Genomic DNA, 18,846 nt, shown 5'->3' with positions numbered 1-18,846 from the left:
AGCTACTTTCGTATATTAATATCAATGACAAGATTGCAAGGTCGTTCTCAAGTCAAACTTGGACTGCATTCAATTTTGCCGTGGGCTAACATTTTTGACTTAGTTAAAAAAAAAGAAAAGAAAGAAAAAAAAGACCAAACAAAATTGAGTGTGTGTCACAAATGAGAAGCTATACTCAAACATCAACTTGTAAAGACAATTGCTTGAAAAAAGTGTCAGCTTTTAGTGATCTAGACAAAAAGAAAAACGATTTAATAACAGAAAAGTATCAAATGATAATAAACTAGTTTACTGCAGTATCATTACGAGCGATAGTAATAATCATCTTGTGCTTAAATACTGGATAATATCTTTAAATGGATTGATTGAAAACTATAGTGAAATGGGTTGCTGCAAAGAAGGTGGGCTCCCTCTATCATGCTAGAATATTATTCACACCTGAGAGTATTCTGTATCTCTACAAAACCATAATTTACGAATACATGGAGTATTATTGCCACATCTGGGCTGATGCATCTACCACTAGTCTCTCCCTCTTAGACAGGGTTAAAAAAACAGTCTCCAATCTAATAGGTCCCGTACTGTCAACTAAGCTCCAACCTCTGTCCCATCGATGTAATGTTGCATTCCTGAACCCGTTTTAAAAGTACTTCAATGGAATGTGTTCTGATGAACTCATTGCACTTGTATCCCCTCGATGTACATACTCCCAACAAACCTGTTTAGCAACAACCTTCCCCTTCACTGTAGAAGTTGCTAGATGTCAGAAAGCCTTGTACTTTAAGAGCTTCTTCTCTTTGACTGCTAAACTGAAATTCCCTTTCTACTTCCCTGACTGTACTGATATGCATCAGTTTAAACGTAATGTGAACACAGATATCGCGTTCATTTCCTTATATAGTCCCCTATAGACATGGTCCTAAATAATAGCCCCTTACATCTAAGTGGCAATATGTCTTGTTTGGGGGTGAACAAGAGTGAAAAAATAAATAAATAAAAAAAAATAATGGGTTTTAGCATTACTCCCAAACATATTTTTGTGCTACAATCAAAACGTCTATAATTGTTCTGCAGTAAAACGAACAAATTGCTTACTCTTTCCAGATAGCTTCACCACACAATTGAGAACAGAATTTCTGTGCCACTGCAAGAGTGTATTTCATTGTGTTAACATATGGATCAGTAAGTTATATGGAAATATTTAATAAAAACAATTTCAACCCCCTCCCACCCCACTTTGTTTGCAGGGAGGTCTTCCCACATACAGTGCTTAGTATTTTCAAATAGTTACCCATTCGGTACTGACTAGGTTTAACCTTGCTTAACTTCAGTGCTTTACCAAGAACGAGTGTGCCATTGTTATTACGCTGCATAAAGCAATACATAATAAATATTAGCCGTTTCCGATAGTGTGAAAATTAAACTGAAAATAAATATGGCTGGTTTCGAGAAAATTGAGCAAAAGTGGATAATTGAACCTGTATTCTGATTATTGTGCAGATAAGAAAATAAGCAGTCATCAACCCACACACATTTTTTAGAAAAGATGGGTGCAAGTCCAGAATTCAACCTAATTAAAAAACAAAAATATAGAAAATCTTTATCATGTACATATCCGTCATGGAGTAAAAACTGTCATATTCGAAAATATCAAGTAAATTAATAAAGATTTTTTTTAAACTAAGAAAATCAAATTTTATGATGAAGCAAGAATGATGCGGCATGATCTGCCATAGTTAATAAAGACAACTCAATTCGAACTACCAAAATTTTAAAACCAGGTACAATAAAAATTCTTTAAAAAATCTCCATATTAAAAAAAAATTGATTGATTCACGTGATTTTTAGAATATGACATTTTTGTTTTGCGATTTTTCTGTATTTTTGTTAATTAGGTTGAATATTGGGTCAGAACTAAACTATGAATAACCATATTTATTTTCAGTTTAATTTTTACACTAAGTATGGTAAACAGCAAAACATTTGTTAAATATTGTCTTTACTCACGAAAATTACACATGATTCTAATACAAAATAAGTTGGGAAATAATATTGAAAGCTATTTTTACTGCAAATAATTTAATAATTTCATTATATTAATAGGTACATGCAACATGAATGGCCGATCCCCAAAATGTATGAACATTTTAACACCTCCCTTCACTTAAAATTTCACCAAAATTTAAGAAATTAACCAGTATTTTAATTATCAATTAACGATCATAGAATAATGAACCCATTATTTTTTAAATCTTAGTGAAAATGTATTATTTTATGTAAACAAAACATTTTAGTAAAGTTATAGTTTTAAATACTAAAAAGAAAACGCATGAATTTATTTTTCCTTTTTTTATGAAAATAAAACATCATAGAAGTTAATTAAAAACATGTAATTACCAAAAAATGACTTTTTTTAAACATTTTACAAACGTCTTATTTCAAAGTATGAAAATAAACATTGGCAAACAAACGTCATCAGTAATTTTATAGTATTATTGAATAAAAAATTTTCTACCAAGTTAAATATGAAACTTTTTTTCAGAGAAAAATAAAATTCTTACTTGTGTGCATTCAAAAATATTCTAATTAAATAAGCATTTCCTGCTTTATTAGAACAAAATTGAATAAATTAAACGAAATTATTACACTTCCTCTATATTTTCAACAAAATATTTTTTTATATCGTAAATCGCTTTTATTTGCTTATTATGCAATTTTTTGTTTTAAAAAAAATATGTACATTTTCTTTAATTTGGTATAAGATTTTGATTTGCTAATTATCGTTGAAATAGATTCACTGATTAATATTTTTTTTCAGAAATTCGAGTTAATTTAATCAGACTTTTAATTTGAATAAATTTTCATTGTAATCTTTATTTTAACACAAATGAATATTTTTCCTTTTAGAGATTAACTTTGGTCTGGTATCTTTGAATAACAAACAAAATTTAGATGTAAACTAAATTATATATATATATATATATATATATATATATATATATATATATATATATATATATGATAAGACTCTTAAGAAACAGAGTGTTGTTATTATTATTTATTTATTTTTTTTTTTTTTTGCAGCCATTTTTGCCCAACGAGATGTAATGGAAATTCCAGTTTTCTACATCAACCTGTATAATTTCCTGGAAAGAATATTACTTTCAAAATATTAAATATATGTAAGGGTCAATACTATCAAGAAAAAAAAAAAAAACTAGTCTGTAAAAATAATTGTCAACTAAATACTCTTCAAATAAACAAACGTCACTTTAAATTCGTAGCAATTTAATTCTTTTGAAAACAAATATACTCAGTTCTTTTTACAGAATAATTGTCAGTTAACTATTCTTCAGATCAATAAAAAGGAATGTAACTTTTTGAAAATAGATTTAAAATTGTAGTTTTAATGTGGCAACAAGAATTGTGTGAATGAGATCGTATCACTGAACAGCTCCTTTGAAAACTTGAAAAAAATCAGAGTATAGGATATATATCATAAGTTAGGTATTTAAATTTTATGATTTGAAAAGGTTAATTTTCAAATATAGAATTTTTTTATTCTTTGCAAACAAAGAATATAGTTTAATAAATATTTATTAAACTATATTCTTTGTTTGCAAACAATAAAAAAAATTCTATATTTGAAAATTAAACTTTTCAAATCATAAAATTTAAATACCTAAATTATGATTTATTTGCTCTATCTTGTATATTGAGCAATTTTATTTAGCTGGGATTGTCTTATATAAAATATTACATCTAATAATATTTTGTAAGACCGATAATCACCGGATTTGCATACCACTAGATACATTGAATTTTATTATTCTGAAGTATATATATATATAAGTAACGGGCTGTAATTGTAACTCCCTGCACTGATGATTCCCAAAAGGATGAAACATTAGTGTCTGTAGGTACTAAAAATTATGGTGATAATTATATATTAGTGGCCTAGCAAAGCTACCAGGGAGAAAACCAAAGCAGCAAAACTGAAGCTGCCTGCATACAAATGTAGGAAAATTTGGGCATCTTTTATTGGTTTGAAAATGTAGGTTCTTTTTTTACCAATTGTCATAAAATTTTAATCATAAAATAGTATTATAATCTTCAAAAGGCTGCAAATTTTCATATAGTTTCATCCCACAGAACCAAAAATATGATCATTTTAATATTCAATTTAGCTAAGAGTATAGATATATCCATATATTTATACTCCGATGAATTTGATTTTTTTTTTGTGTGTGTATTGATATTCATATTAAAAATCCTTTCTCCTATTTGTTTAAAAAGAAAATACAACTTTGTTATATGGGTTGTGGAATTGCATTTATCTGCAAAAGATCTAGATAATTTGCATATTCTTTAAAGCATTAATTTTCATCAATTCCCTATTAGTTTTTTCGGTTTTCTTACAGGATGATCATCTTTAGTTAACTATAATTATATTCATGCAGATATTATGATCCGTATTTTTTACATGATTTATACTTTTATAGTTGTGTAAAAATCTTATAATATATATATATATATATATATATATGCACACAAATATATTTGTTTAAAAAAATTTTGCTTACCAAACTCCTGTCAGTTTTTGGTCTACAGACATGAAACTTAATATATGGCATTCAAACCCATGCAAAACTTTATATTAGGGGTTTAGCCCGGGGAAAATTGGTGTAAAAACGTGAAAATTAAAAAAATGGAATTTGCCAGATGAAGATCGATCAACGGTATTATGAATATGCATACCTAACGTAACAGCTATTGGTTCATTGTTTTAATTTTTAGCCTTGCAGCAAACATGTCAAACAGGCATTAACTTCACAGGAAAAAATAAATCGTCAGCTCAATGTTCTGCTTTTGATTCTCGGTGGTGGTGCACAAATCTTTTTTAACTTTTTAAATAATTACTATATATTGGGTCCAATATAATATAATAATACAAAATCTGCATTAATCAAAATATCATATTTAAGCGTATTTTACGACCGGGCAATGCCGGGCGACTTGCTAGGTTGGTGCAAAAATGTTTTTAACATCAAATTCAACGTCAAAAAACATTATTTTTTTCACTAACCATATATATATATATATATATATATATATATATATATATATATATATATATATATATATTACTAGCATTTCAGCCCGGCGTTGTCTGGGTGTTTGAGATGTATGTTGAGGAAAAAATTTAAAAAAGTGGTAGTAGGATGGCAGGCTCGAACCTGTACCACGAAGGAGGAAACTAGTCTACCAAACCGGAAGTGACGTAGGTTTAAATTAAGGCTAGACAATCGAAAATATCGGTGAAAAAAGCGACCCCTCCCTGTAGAAAAGGGCCCAGTTGAGGGTGAAGAAATTAATGTTTTTAGCCAATTTTTCGGTATTTGTTGTTTTAAGGGTCGAGCTTCAAAACGATACTGATCTTGTGAAAATCCATCGCCTCTGTCAAAAGTGTTAGGCAGACATGCAAACATACATTTATATATTAGTAGCTCAAATTTTCGACCCAAACCGATCAAAAAGCTTGCCCTATCTCTGAATACACTTTATGTAAAATTTCAAATGTTTAGACCAGAAATTGTCTGAGTAATTTGATAGAGACCACAGTGATCAATTCTTTTTTTTTTTTTTTTTTAACTTGACCCCTATTATGACCCCTTAAAATTTATTGTTTTCGGCTCAAATCAAGTTATTAAGTTAGAGGTTCCTTGGACATGGATCTATCTAAAATTTCAAGTGTTTATACCCAAAATTCGTGGAGGAGTTTGGTAGGGTTCTCAAAGGTCAAATCGCTGAACTTTGACCCTTAAAAGTCAAATTTCTGGCCGAAAACCGATTACAAAGATTTTCCCAAATTTCAGTACCCTGTATATCAAATTTCGAGTCTGTAGACTGAAAATTTACAGAGTTATTGTGTAAGGAAATATACGTAAACAGACACACACTTTCACTTTTATAGATTATATATATAATGACGACAGTTTTGTAGTTAAACTAAATATGGGGAGAAGACATTTTAACACTTGTTTGCTTTTGAGCGATACAAAAAACATGACTTTAAAGTCAAACTCTTAAAGTAAAAAACAAGCGACAAAACGAAGTCTTCTGATGAATTATGAAAAAATTTCTTTCCCATTTTGTTCAATATGAAAAAAAAAGTCTTAAACAAATTTTAAAATTTCTTTCTAGAATATTTGAAAAAGGTTGATTCGTTTCAGTTAATTTTAAATGTTTTTTTTTTTTTAATTATACTTCCTGTTGCAATAAGGCATTTAAAAAATGGGCTACTTACAACCTATTAAATAAAAATAAAAAAATACAGAAAATCTTTGATATATGTCCCAGTCACAAGAATGTTATATTCCGAAAGTCACGTCAATTGATCTAGTAGTTTTATTTTTAACTACGAAAATAAAATTTTATGAATAAACAAAAAAAAAAAAGGACCGTCTCGCGTCGCCATCTTTAAAAAAATAAAATAAAAAAATTTAAAAAAAAAATGAAAAAAAAAAATTGGTTCCTCATTTAATATTTAACAACAAAAAAAAAAACAAATACCACTTTTATCGCCTGTGCACAATTTTTTATCGCACTTTGTTCAGTGATACTATTTCATTTATCATAAACTGTTCACCAATGGAATTAAAATAGGCAAAATCGAAATGTTTTACCTTAGCGACATCAGATCAATCACTTATTTTGAAGAGAAGTTGTACGTCAGACAATCTCATTTTCTGAAATGTGTGTGAAAGGTGATATAATAACATACGTACATGAAATGTCATGTAATTTTATATATAGATTGTTTACTATGAATGATGGGATGTTAGGCAGAGGAACTCAATTGACACAGAAGCAAACCGTTTGTCTGCAGAGAGGACAATCTCATTAAAAATGACAACACAAAGTTTTCCCAGAAAGTATGAATAGTTAAAACAATGTTTGTAGAATGTCCCAGATAAGCTGTCAATGAGAGAAAAAAAAAAAAAAACCCACTTTCATTGTGTATGACGCCAATGATACATTGACATAAGTACTTCACAACAACGTACTGTTTCCTCAACATGAGTAATTCGCTTAATACAAACTATCCCTTGTAAAAAAGTAAAAAATTGTATAAAAATAGTACAGGATAAAATTTTTATTAGTGATGGGACGATTCCAATATCCCCCCTATCCCCGATTCCTGTACAATTTACTGACTGTTCTGAATTCTCTATTCCCATACGTTTCTTTTTATTTTTATTATTTTATTTTTTTTATTTTACTTGTAATCCACTGGGATGCAAGGGATTAATGTGAACTAAAAATCAGATTTATAGGAGGCATCCTAAGCAAAGAGCTGTACAGCAAGATGTTTGTTTTCATTACATTTAAATCTCTGCATGACGGTACAATTAGGGAAAGGGAGAGGAGGAAGGGAATTCCAAAAACTAGCAGTTTGAAGAAAAAAGCTATTAGGGTAGAAAACCCTCCAACATTTTGGAACTTCCACAGCGAATGGATGGAATTTAGCTGATTTTCACGTGTATCTGGGATATTTACATCGAAGAGGGGGGGGCACCATTCATTCGAGTTAATAATTTTTTCCATTAAAGGTTTATTACACAATTAAGTTCAGATTAGATTGCGATTCTTTTTAAGTTTCTAAATATAGAGTTGTCTTGGGTTTGTTTACCAACACATATGGATACGAAAAAAAATGGTTAAAATACATATATAAGAATTAAATGTCATCAAAGGCAAAACAAGTTACTCTTCTACCTATCTGAAAAAGATTTTAATGGTTTTACTCACTTTAAAACGTTTATTCGGTTCGAAAAATATAGTGTCTAGCGCAAGGTAAGAAAAAAAAAAAATGGCTCCGAATTGACATCTTGATAATGACTTAAAACGAAATAGCGTTAGAAACCCACCCAATAAATGTCATGGTAACATTTATTGGATGGGGTTTTAACGGTATTTTGTTTTATTTTTAAGACATCATGAAAACTTCAAATATTTAGGTGTTAATTCATAGCAATGTTTTTGTTCTCGCCCAACGCTAGATACTATTTGTTTTTGAAACTGATTAAACGCTCTAAACTGAGTAAAATCACTAAAGTTTTCCAGATAGGTAGAAGAGTAACTTATCTTGCTTTTGATTACATTTATTTGTTATGTATTTGAATTTTCGATCAGTTTTTCATACCTCTGGATTGTAAAAGAAACCCGTTGCCATTTTTTTTGTGGGATGGGTGGGGGTAAAAACCCACGTAATATGTACATATACTTTTGTAAACGTAAAAATACACATGTAAGATAATCTATGGATTTTAATTTTACTGGTAGTTTAAAATCAAATATTAATCATTTCAATTATTAAGATGAATCCTGAAAAATTAACTTTTAGACAAAAAAAAGGGGGGGAGGGAGAAAAAGAGAAAGGGAGAAAGAGAGTCAAAACTAGGATAAAGAGAAATGATTACATTTCAGTTTAAAAAAGAAAAAAGTCAAAATAGATTTGTGTTTTTGATTGTGATGGTTTGTGTTGGAGTCAGAAAAGTTTAGTACATGTTAACAAAGATAAGGCTACAAAAAGTGGGGTATCATAAAGCGAAAAAAGTTGGCAACCTTTAATCCCTTTTCTTTCTTTTTTTATCTTTCAAGGCGAGGGTGTGGGCCGTACATTATATATATATAAATATTATTTTTCCTTGAAACACGTTTTGAAAGAGATTGAGACCAGATGAGATACTCGCCACTCGACTGATGGATCAATTTAAAAGTATAAGCATACGTCACTATTTTCAACCAATTCTAAAGACACAAATTACATCCTTTGCTAATGCTTGACCGTGTGGTTTTTTAGATAGGATGTGTAACTTCAATTTTTTATTATTATTATTATTATTATTATTATTATTATTATTATTATTATTATTATTATTATTACCCCCCCCCCCGTATATGTAAACTAGCCAGTAATTTTATTTGTTGTTGTTGTTGTGGAAATAAAATGCATTACTTTGCCACTATTCAAAATTTTAAAGTAATTTGGAAGTATTTAAACTGTCGAATAGAAGTCATTTAAACCGACTTCAAAATTCTTAGTAAATTCGCATGTATTAAAAAAACGAAGTTTTGGAAATTGTTTACATCAGATGATTAAATAAAAAAAAAATTAAAACATTTTTCTAAAATAATTGGCTATAGTTTTATAGCACAGGCAAAACAATACCATAATAAAATTTAACTGTCAAAATTTAATTAAAGATATAATTTTCATTTAAAAACATTTTAAATAAACTTTTAAAGTGAAAGTAAAAACACTTCCGGACACTAATGAAAATAACTTATTTTTAGGCATTTATCAGTTATAGACAACAAAACGAAAAAGTGTTCAGAAAAATATTTAACAATTAAATATTATAAAAGGGAAAGTTACTCTTCTACCTAGCTGGATAAGATTTTATTGTTTTAACTTATTTTAAAGCATTTATTCGGTTAAAAATGTACTATCGAGCAAAAAGAATTATTATTAGAACAAAAAAAAATGGCGGACATGATAGGGTTACATTTTAGTAGTCTCGATAATCGCTCGAAAATAAAACAAAATTTTGACAGAAACCCATCCAATAAATAACATTAACCCAATAACATTTATTGAGTAGGTTTCTAACAGTATTTTATCCAGGTAGGCAGAAGAGTAACTTATCTTGCCTTTGGTAACATTTGTTATATACTATCTTTTTTAATATATATACATAAAGTGTGTGTGTGTGTGTGTGTATATATATATATAAACTGAAAAACATGTTTAAATGAAAATTCTAAACAATATTTCATGTGCTAAAATCTAAAATAAACACGTCTTTAAAAGAAATAGTTCAGTGTTCCTTGCATATCAAACAGAAATGCGATCAGAGTTTACTAAATGGGTGAAGCAGCCAAGTGTAATGGCGTACATCTTTGGAATGTAAACCATTTCCTGGTCATAGAGAAAGGAATGCCTATCGCAGCCCTCAATACAAATAGTGATAAGATGGAGTAAAAAAAAAAAACATATATATATATATATATATATATATATAAAATTTTAAAAAGAAAAAAAAAAAAAAAACATTTCATCACCAGAAAACTTACCGAAAAAAAAAAAAATAAAGAGTGTGTGTGTGTGTGTGTGTGTGTGTTTTTTTTTTTTTTTTTTTTTCACCCCTAACAAGGCATATCGCCACTTGGACGTAAGGGGCTGCATATCAGTACAGCCAGGGACGCAGGCAGCAAGAAGGGAATTCCAAAGTCTATCTGTCTGAGGGAAAGAAGGTTAATAAATAAACAGCTAAAAACCTAGCCTGTTCTCAAATTTATTTCAACCCGAAAGGGCATTATCAAAGGAACCTAGTCTAGGTTTAACATTCAACTGCCAATTAAACCTCGACAAGCCTCCTCATTTGACAAGGCCTTTTCGGATCAAAATAAATGTATGAGATAAGGCTAAGTTTTTGGGGTTTTTTTTTTTTTTTTTTTTTTTTTTCAACTTGCTACGCATTGAGCTCTCCAACTTGAGATTTCCTACAAAACTTGCTCTGTCCTGTGAAATCGAGTAAAACGATTCATAAGTGTAAATTTAAAATCGGTTTCAAAAGGAAAAATAAACAAAATCAACTAGATTTCACGATCGTTTCGGAAACGATGTTAATTTTATTGAAATTGACAATAATTTGACAAAAGTTTTGTCATTTCAACAGTTTCCTCATCAGCAAAAATAGGAAGAGGAGGGGGGGGGGTAAAGACACCAAAATAAAGCTAGCTTTTTTTGTCGTGAGTAAGGCAGATATTCCTGTAAATATGTAAAAACAAAAAGAAAACGAAGTTATTAATTGATTGTTGATAAATAAAATAAAATAGAAAATTAGGAATAAAGAAAAATTATTTTTTTTTTTTATAAAAAAGAAGAAAAGTGAATGTGTGTGTGTGTGTACATTTCCCTACGCAATTTTTAGTCTACAGACTCGAAATTTGATATACAGGGTACTGAGATTTGGAAAAATCGGTGTGATCGGGTTTCGGCCAGAAATTTGGCGATTAAGGGGTCAAAGTTCAACGATTTGACCATTCAGACCTCTACCAAACTTCTCCGACAATTTTGGGTCTACACACTTGAAATTTTAGATATAGGTTCCTTGGACATGGATCTAACATAAGAACTTGATTTGAGCCCAAAACAATACATTTTAAGGGGTTATAATAGTTTTAAAAAATTGACCGCTTTTTTTTTTTTTTCTCAACATACACCTCCAAATACCCCGGCAACGCCGGGCTGAAATGCAAGTATATATATTATATACATATATATATATATATATTATATTATATTATATACTAGCGGGGGTACCCGGCGTTGCCCGAGTGTTTGTTTCCGGGACGGGGGGGGGGAGTTTTAAAAAATGTTATGGTAGGTAAGTAGGAAGGATCAAACCTGGAGTCATGAGTAAAAGTAGGAAAATAAAGTGTGAAAAAAAAAAAAAAAAACATCTGCAACGTTAACAGTTCGGCCACCAAGAAAAGTCCATTCCAGTTGTTTAGGAAAAAAAAAAAAAAAAAAAAAAAAAAAAAAACGACTACGGTAGGTCGGCGCGAACGTGAAAATATGTGAATTGTCCAGCACACTAACCACTACGCCACAGAGCACTACAGCTTAGTTTAGTGATTTTAAATAACTTCACATGAAAGAACTACGAAGCCAAACCGGTGTTCTCTTCTCAACTGTTCCTTGTGAACAATCCCCAAACGGTGTTAAGTGGTGGCAGGGGGAGGAGGAATTTATTAGAGAGAAAATATTTTACCACTTCCATTGATCTTAACCGATTTTGGCTGTGACTTCTCAGCAGAAAAAGTATAGAAATCTAAGATTATCGAGGAATTTGAGAAATAATAAGCCTATAACACACCTCAGATATTGTTCTGCCGTTTGTGCATATTATATTTGCATGAAATATCTTGATTTTTAATCCTATTAATGTCAAAATCAGACGGGAAAAAATGAGTTCATTTTATTTATATAGAGAATATATATATATATATATATATATATAATATATATATATAATATATACCTTATTTAGCTCCATTATAAAATTTGAGAACTTAGAACAAATTTTATAATGGAACTAAATAAGGCACATATATATATATATATATATATATATATATATATTATAAAAAAAATTGCCACGGGTTACTTCTCATTATGGTTGTGACGTCTCTCACGTGATCATCTTCCATAACGTGCTTGCTCTCCTTTTTATAGTCTTCTTCCTTACAGTGACGTCATTTCGCATGCATTTGCGTCCATGTTCTGCTACAATATATCCACGTGAATAAACTTCTCTTAATTTTTATCTTTATTATCAAGCTGTTTTTGATACAAAAATAATCAAGAATTCAGTTATCACAAGTGGAAAACCTATTGTGCAATTGATTAACTCATCATATTCTAGAACTGCACGCCTATGGAATTGTCTTCCGTTTTCCTGCTTTCCAGCTGACTACAATATGGTTGTCTTCAAGTCTAACGTAAACAAATTTTTGATGAGCCGTTCCATATAAGTTAACAAATTTACCGAATTTCCATTACTAACGATTACTATATTGTCCAATTTCTACAGTACACTCTTTAACCCTTATCCTCGAGTGGCCTCTTGGCCTTGATAAGTGGTGATGCCTTTGTAAAAAAAAAAATATTGTTTCACGCCTGTTTTATATGCTGACATGTGTTGGATGGCTTTTAGAAATCGATTTCCAAACTAACCTATCTCTTGTCAGGTCTTTATTTATCCATCTTTCTCTTAAATCTATTCTTATAGCGTCCTCAAGTGTTTTCCTTGAATTTCCTCAGTGAACTGAACCTGCTACCGGAACTGTTCTACAACTACTAGCCAAAGAACTATCAACCATTCTTCTAATATGACCATATCAAAGTCTACCCTTGTGCAAACATCTCCCTATATTGTAGAGATATCTTGCTGAGCTTACCAGATCTAAATATTTTTCAAACTCACATTACACATCCATCATATCATGCAACTCATGTCCTCAATCCCCACTTTGCAACCAAAATCACCCATTATAAATGTATCTTTTTTAAGAATGTTATCCTTAATAGATTGTATTTGATTATATCTTTTTTGTCAGAGGGTGTGGATGTTAAAAAATAGCATTGTATAAATACTAGTATGATGTTCGGTTATAAAATAGTCTTAAATATGTATGCCGATTTTGTATTTATAGAGCAAGTTCTTTATTGATTGTTATATTGTACCCAATATATAGCAGTAACTTTAAAATATAAATAAAAAATGACTGGGGTGCCATCAACTAGAATCAAAACCAAAACATTTAGCTCCACAGTGGTATCAGTTACCGTATGACGTGTTAAGGACAGATGAATATAAAAACTCTAAAAATCAATGCAGTTTAACATATAAAAGTATATTTGTGCATGCATAGAAGAGAACTTTCAGTAAAATTATGCCTGCCAAGTTTCAATTTTGACCCCTTAGCAACTATTTTTACTGGCTAAAAATCAAATCAAATTTGTCTCACAGGTCCAAATCCCCTATATATCAAGTTTCAAGTCTGTAGAACCAAAATTGACAAAATAGTTTGGAGAGACCGTTCACACATAAGCTTGAAGTTTATCTAGTGACTTAACTTTAAGAGAAATCTAAAAAAAACAAAAAAAAAAAAAAAAAATTGTTTTAATGTTAAAATAAAAAGATCTGTTGCTTGTACTACATATGTTAATCCATTTAATAAAAAGACCAGAAATTAAGAAATATTTTCTGATCATCAATTTTATACAAGAATACCTCACAATTAATTCAAAACAGCATCTGATAACATTAGACTTAGCTAAATATTATTAGTGCAAATGTTATTTGTATATAAATAAAACCAATGTTATAATATATGGCTTCCAAAAGGCAAAACTGACTAATGAATGCATAAGAAAATAAAATCGCAAGTGATGTTGAACCCCCATCCAAGTCTACTGCAAGATATACATTAAAGAAATCCTAATTTTAGACGAACTAAATCTACCAAACCAGTCTTAATTATTCTCCCATTCCCATCGAAGGGATAGAAAATCTGCTTTAAATTAGCACTTGCACAAGAATGTTTTTATCACACGCAAGTTCAACAAGGCTCAGAACAAGTGGTGTCAGCAGGCTTTTTAGAGAGAAGTGAAAGGCTATTTTTATCAAGATAAAGTAATTTCATTATTAGATGCAGCATCGCATTTCTGAGAGGCTCTGTTAAGTCGATTATCAAATGTATACGAATGATTAATGTTTAAAAATTAGGTGTTACATATAAAAAAAATTTAAAAAAATCAATAAAAATTATAAAAAATTTTTTTTTTTAAATGACCTTATGAACTTGACTGCTCGCTTGAAAAAATTGTAACCGTAAAAAGTGGAACTTATTAAATTAATAATTTATTACTAGCGGGACCTGTGGACGTTCAGCATAAATCGAGACGCTCCGATATTATTGTAGTTCTTTTGTTAAAACTGCAAAAGTATTTATCTAAGCTAGCAGGGACGACTGGCGTAGCCTGGTCGTAAAGTACGCTTAAATATATTTTAATTCCTGCAGATTTTGTATATATATTATTATAGGGTTAATGTTCTATCTATTTTTATATATTATAAAGTTGCGATTTCAAAAATAAATAAAACATATCCATATGACTTGGGTGCATTAGCTTGAATTGAAACCGAAACCAAAAAACATATATATATATATATATATATATATATATATATATATATATATATATAAGCAGGCTCCTTCAGTCTTGGACAGACTATGGATACCCAGGAAGGGTTGCTTGCGTGTGAAATTTTTGTGGCAGGAGGTGCACAATCTCCAACCACACCTCTCCTGAGACGACATCGTTAAATACCAGTGGCAAGTGAAGTACAGGACGACTGGAAACAAATGCCGAGATAAGCGGAGAGCACATACAGCACCTAGAATTCCCAAATGGTCACCCATCTGGTACTAACCAGGCTCAACATTGCTTAACTTCGGTGATCTGATGAGAACTAGTGTGTCAACGCTATTATGCCGTATATATATAACTTGAGTTCCTTTGACTATAATCGAAACTGAAACCAAAACTTATGAAGAATTCTTGGTAAAATTACTTATTACAAGAAATGGAAGTTCATAACAATTAAATGACCCAGATGTGTGATACAGAAAATAACACACGCGCTATCGTATTAATATGTAGATATGTTTATGAATAATAACAGATTTCTAAAATAAAAAAGTAGTAAATAAAATATAACTTTTTTTTCAATGTAAATGTACAAAGATTTATAATATTAAGACCTTAGTTCATTTGTCAGATTTCATTCATATGTCACATCACGAAAGTCGAGTATTCTACATTGCCAACAGCCTTCTTATACACTTACATACACAGACTTATATTTTCATTAATAACTAGCAGGGGTACCCGGCGTTGCCTGGGTGTTTGGAGGTTTGTGTGTTGGGGGGGGGGGATAGATCAAAACAAAATGGAGGAAGTAATAACCCTGTTTAAATCTGATAAAATAAAAATACGATGGAGGATTGTCGTTTAACTTGTTTGAAAAAAAAAAAAAAAAGTTTTGGTAGGTAGGTAGGATCGAACCTGAAGTCTTGAGGCGAAGGTGGAAAAAAAAGTGTGTAAAAAACCTGACACGTTACCCGCTAGGCCAGCAAGAGAGAGTAACTGAAAAGTGTTTCAATTTAAGGATTAAAAACAATTGCAAGGTGGGTGGCGTTAATGAGCTCAAATATCACGCCATAAACTGAATGAAATTCCGCACAGAATTTTTATTGTGAAGCAGTTTTTCTGGTTTTGTTTCCCCATGTTGGGGGGGGGGACCAGCTTCCCATTTAATGGGGAGTGCCCAATTGAATAGCAATTGTCTGATATAAGGGGGTTCCTCCATATTGATCAAAAGCTGATTGCTTTCTGAACGTTTTTAGGACGAAAGCAGGAACCGCTCCTGTTTCGATTTAGTTTCACTTTAGTTATACAAAAAAGCCAAACCAACATGAGAGGAGCCGAAATAGGAAGAATTTTGTAAAAGTCGACGTAGATAAATGTAGACACGACATGTGTTCGCAAATCCTAGATATTATTATCTAGAGGGTATATAAACAGTTCTAAGAGATGCTGAGTGTTCTAAGCAAGGAACCGGTTCAACTCATCATGGATGATTGTCGTTAAGTGTCAAATTTGTTTAAAATACTAAACACCTCCATTCAGACAATGTTATCCAATACACATTTTCTTGCAACAGAGTAAAAAATGTCTGAAAGAATGGAATAAGTCCAAAACGAAAAGCAGTATTGAAAAAGAATATCATCCATGGCATGAAGAATTTCGTAAAAATAAACATTAGATATTTTGTTTACCTTGGAATAAGTAGAACTTATCATTAATGGCACTACTGACATGTTGTCAGCCGTTATGTTGAGAAAAAAAAAAAGTTAATACCAGCAGAGATAAAGCAACGAAAACGGCATTTCAAAAAATTATTCCCAAATAAGCTAAAATATCCGTCTGAGACAGCTTGGCTCACAGAGATATAAGTATCACTCGTGTCTATAAACCTAACAAGTCAAATTTTATAGGACACGTGTGATATCGTTATGAAGCTAATGATTTCACTTTTTTCTTCTTAATGGAAATCGCTCTAGGCAAGACATGATGCTACTGGATGTAAGGAGTTAAAATCTCACTCAGAAAACAGCAATTTTCCCCCCTTTGTCATAAACATCGTTCATGTCCACTCTCCCAGGAGGACCTTTAGGCAATTTCACCTTTCCAATCTTGGAGCATCGAGGTCACTGCATGCTTGCTTTTCGACTTTCTATTGCCGACTCCTCAAATCATGCAGCTCCTTAACTCTTTCCAGTTCTGATGCTAAATTACCTTCATATATATAGAGCCAAAAATGCATTTCTTTTACAGTGTTTCACACCTAGATAACAATGCAATGCTTGGGCAGCTGGTTCAAAGAACTAACGTTTAATGAAGCAAACTTTCATTGCAGATTTCCCAAGATGCTGGAAAGCTTCTATTCTTAATAGTTTCTTTTCTCAGGCTGCTAGACTTTGGAATTCCCTCCCTATTTCCTGCTTTCCTAACTGTACTAACCTGCAGAAGTTTAAATGCAATGCAGAAGGATATCTTGCTGCTCAACTCCTCACAGTCTCCTGTTAGACAATTCTAAATAGTAGCTACTGAAAATGATGCCCAAGAAAGAATTTCTCACAAATATTACGATTCAAACATTTTAAAGTGGGTTTTTCAAATGCATTAAAAACCATAAGATTTATTTGACATAGCAGCACACTGCTAGACTTTGGAATTCCCTCCCTGCTTCACTAGCAGTACTAAAATGCAGAAATTTAAACGTAATGTAAACTGACATCTTACTCATTGTCTTACATAGTCCCTTGTAATCATGATCCCAAATAGTAGCCCTGCCTTTTGTTCCAAGTGGCAATATGCCTTGTTTGGGGGTGAATAAGAGTAAAGAAAACAAAGGTAAAAAAAAGAAAGGAAAAAAGAAAGGAAAAAAAAGGAAAAAAAAGAAAGGAAAAAAGAAAGGAAAAAAAGGAAACAAAGGAAAAAGAAAGGAAAAAGGAAATAGAAAAGGAAAAAGAAAAGGAAACGGAAAAAAAGGAAACGGAAGAAAAGGAAAAGGAAGAAAAGGAAAAGGAAGAAAAGGAAAAGGAAGAAAAGGAAAAGGAAGAAAAGGAAAAGGAAGAAAAGGAAAAGGAAGAAAGGAAAAGGAAGAAAGGAAAAGGAAGAAAGGAAAAGGAAAAAAGGAAAAGGAAAAGGAAAAAAGGAAAAAGGAAAAAAAGGAAAAAGGAAAAAAAGGAAAAAGGAAAGGAAAAAGGAAAGGAAAAAAAGGAAAAAGAAAAGAAAAAAAAGGAAAAAGGAAAGGAAAAAAGGAAAAAGGAAAGGAAAAAAGGAAAAAGAAAAGGAAAAAAAGGAAAAAGAAAAGGAAAAAGAAAAAGGAAAAAGAAAAGGAAAAGGAAAAAAGGAAAAGGAAAAAGAAAAGGAAAAAAAAGGAAAAAGAAAAGGAAAAAAAGAAAAAAAGAAAAGGAAAAGAAAAAAGAAAAGGAAAAAAAGGAAAAAGAAAAGGAAAGGAAAAAGAAAAGGAAAAAGGAAAGGAAAAAGAAAAGGAAAAGGAAAAGGAAAAGGAAAAAGAAAAGGAAAAGGAAAAAGAAAAGGAAAAGGAAAAAGAAAAGGAAAAGGAAAAAGAAAAAGAAAAGGAAAAGGAAAAAGAAAAAGAAAAGGAAAAAGAAAAAGAAAAGGAAAAGGAAAAAAGGAAAAGGAAAAAGAAAAGGAAAAAAAAGGAAAAAGAAAAGGAAAAAAAGAAAAAAAGAAAAGGAAAAAGAAAAGGAAAAAGAAGAAGAAAAAGGAAAAAGAAAAAGAAAAAGAGAAAAAGAAAAAGAAAAGGAGAAAAAGAGAAAAAGAAAGGGAAAAAGAAAGGGAAGAAAAAAGGGAAAAAGAAAAAAGGGAAAAAGAAAAAAGGGAAAAAGAAAAAAGGGAAGAAGAAAAAAGGGAAGAAGAAAAAAGGGAAGAAGAAAAATATCTATTTTAATATGGGAAATTATGTGTTTATACATGTTTGCATTACTAACTTACTTGTACACACAATGGAATTGACGCTGGTCAGGTCTGGTCGAGCCTTCTTCTGAACCATGAAGACCTATGCATGGCGGTCTTGAAAAGGTTGTAAGAGATAGTTAACCCTAATTCCACAA

At 30.8% G+C, this 18,846-nt stretch overlaps 1 protein-coding gene and 1 pseudogene across 27 annotated transcripts in view; both read right to left on the bottom strand.

The window, feature by feature from the left end:
• The window catches only part of LOC145248812 (rho guanine nucleotide exchange factor 11-like), a 609,361-nt gene that overhangs the window by 494,659 nt on the left and 95,856 nt on the right, over window positions 1–18,846 (bottom strand). The window lies entirely within an intron of this gene.
• LOC145249287 (5S ribosomal RNA) lies at window positions 15,024–15,140 on the bottom strand (annotated as a pseudogene).

The sequence above is a fragment of the Euprymna scolopes genome, chromosome 27 (genome assembly GCF_053919585.1).
Source record: "Euprymna scolopes isolate OS-2025 chromosome 27, ASM5391958v1, whole genome shotgun sequence".
NCBI classification, from domain to species: Eukaryota; Metazoa; Mollusca; class Cephalopoda; order Sepiida; family Sepiolidae; genus Euprymna; species Euprymna scolopes.
Note: the sequence above shows the minus strand (reverse complement) of the source record. Positions and strands in the feature narration are given on the sequence as shown.